Here is a 2966-nt window from a genome sequence, read left to right as displayed (position 1 = left end):
AGGCATGCCCGTCATCCCAGTACTTGAGAGGCTGAGACAAGAAACGTGCAGATTCCTAGCCAGCTTCAGCAATGTAGTGAGGCTCTCAGCAACTTAACAAGACCCTACTTCCAAATAAAAACTAAAACGTGGTATAGCTTGGAGATAGTATGCCCCTGGGTTCAGTCTCCAGTACCTACCTACCTAAGATAAATAAATAAATAAGTAAATAATAAATATATAAATTGAACTTTCCACATTTGTACTCTCAAGCAAATCTGGTTGTTGAAATGTCACAGTAAATGTGTCTATAGACTGTTGTATAAATAGACAGGAGTACAAGAGTTTGATTTTAAAATGTATTTATTATTCAAATTTTTATTTTTAAAATGTATTCATTATTGGGTATTTCAGAAGCTTATTCTCCACCTTTATTAATGACTTCATTTAGGTATGTATCTAAACATAAATGGCCCAGTTGATTCTGTATCTGTCATCATTATTGATGGTATTTAGAGAAAAGGCAATACCAACAACTTTCTGGATGGAAACATGCACTTATGGACCATTTTATTTCTTAGGAGCCTTGTGCATCGATGTGTGTGATATTCAGATTCTTGAGAGGTCTTGAGAACCCCCTTCCTCATAATAAATCTCCTCACATAACTTCTCCTTTAAAGGTCTTCTATTTTATCCCTATTTAAGGCATTCAGAGATCCTCATAATGCAATAGAGCTTTCTATTTGACTAATCTAGGATTGCTTGGGGATTTAAGGGGACAGAATTTGAAACAGACCAACCTTTGGTGTAGGCAGTGATTCTGAATTGACGCCACACATTTTACCTTTGAATATGTAGAAGGCTGGCGTGTCCCAGCACTGCTTTCCCACCACGGAAGGAGTGAGATATTCTGGACACTGTGTTGAGTAAGCGAGGATAATTTTTGAGCAAGAAGCTTTGCATTTTTGTTTTTGAATGGAAGTTCCTGGCTGGTGTAATTCCAGGTGGTCAAACCATTTAGATTAGAATGGAGTAGGCATCACGAGAGGACGCACCACACTTTGATGATCTTATTCACCAATTTATGAATATTTTTTTCCCTCCAGTTTTATGATTTTATCAGTAATGCTATATGGACGTTTGTTTAAAAATATCTCTTGCAAGAGCCGGGCGTGGTGGTGCATGCTTGTAATCCCAGCATTTGGGAGGCTGAGACAGGAGGATCACAGTTCGTGGACAGCCTCAGCTACTTAGTAAGGCCCTTTGGAACTCAGTGAGACCATTTCAAATTAAGAATAAAAAATAGGGTTGGGGGATGTAGCTCAGAGGCAGAATGCCCCTGGGTTCTACTCCCAGTACCACACACACAAAAAAGTCTCTCTTGCCTTCAATTACATTGTAAAGGTTTTTAACATGGTAAATTCCAAACATATACAAAAGTAGGTACAACAGCATAATAAATTCTCATGTGCTCACCATCCAGGTTTAACAATTATGAATTTATGACCACATCTGCTTCTTCTTTTATTCCATTCACTTTCCTCCTGTCTTTATTATTTTGAAGCAAATCACTGATAATCCTATCATTCTATCATAAATATTTTAGTATATACCTATAAAAGATAAGTTCCTTTTAAAAGCATAACTATAATATGCATCTAAAAATAGCATTTATTCCTTAAACTGCCTTATCTGAATCAAAACCAGCTGTTTTTAGTCTCCATATTTCCAATTTCCACATAAATGTTATAAATTCTAAAGTAGGTTTGAATTAGTACCCAAGTAATACTCACATACCGCATTTGAGCAATTGACTAGGGTATGTATTGTACATTTTTATATTTTTTGTACTGGGACTGAACCCAAGAGCGTTCTAGCTCTGAGATACACACCTGGCCTCCTTTTTATTTTTATTTTGAAACAGGATCATGCTATGTTGTTACTGAGGCTGGCCTCAAGTCTGCAATCCTCCGGTCTCAGTCTCCCAAGTACTGGGATTAATTGTACATCTTTTAAAAAAAATCTAAGCTCTCATTCCGTCTTTCTCTTTGTCTCTGTCTCTCTCCCTCAGAATTTATTTGTTGAAGAAACTGGCTCATTTTTCCTCTGAAGATTGCCTATAGTCTAGTTTACTGATTACATTGTTATGGTACAGTATAGTATGTGCCTATATCCCTTGTATTTCCTATACATTGGTAGTTGGATCTAGAAGTTTGATCAGATTGAGGTTTTATTTATTTCATTTTTTCAAAAATATTTTGCCAGGAGTGGTGGCGCAGCCGGGCGTGGTGGCGCACGCTTGTAATCCCAGCATTCAGGAGGCTGAGACCTGGAGGATCACGATTCGCGGACAGCCTCAGCTACTTAGTGAGGCCCTCTGCAACTCAGTGAGACCTGGTTTCAAAATAAAGAATAAAAAATAGGGCAGGGGGTGTAGCCCGGAGGTCAAATGCTCCTGAGTTCCATTCCCAGACCCGCAAAAGAAAAAAAAAAATTATAGTAGCTGTCCTTCCATCTGGAGGAACAAATCCATGTCATCTCTCTTGTTTGTGATATAATTGCCTTTAGACATCATTCGTGAATCCTCAATTCATTAGGCATCACAACCTGATAATGTTGCAACACCCCTGAGCATCCTCTCCTTCAATGAGGAGAAACTCTTCTCATCTGCTCTTTGGTTATCCAGCTAATAAAGCAAAGATGAATGCCACCTTCTTCTCTCCTTTCTTTTGTGACTTTACAAAATAGCGAGCCATTTCTCTTGAATCCTCCAAAGGTGTCCAATTCATGTCAAAACATTACAGATTGAAATTTAATCATATTTGATACAGTTGTATTTTACCATTAGACACATATATTACAATTTATATTATGACTCAAATCTACCTTGGTGTCCTCGGGTTATGCCTTCCCAGCACAACTTAGATGGGTACTAGACCTTCCTACCATCATCCCCTGAGTCTGCCTTTGCTAAGACAAGGAAAAAA

The sequence above is a fragment of the Muscardinus avellanarius genome, assembly GCF_963383645.1.
Source record: "Muscardinus avellanarius genome assembly, chromosome: 18".
NCBI lineage: Eukaryota > Metazoa > Chordata > Mammalia > Rodentia > Gliridae > Muscardinus > Muscardinus avellanarius.
This window is presented reverse-complemented; position numbering follows the sequence as displayed.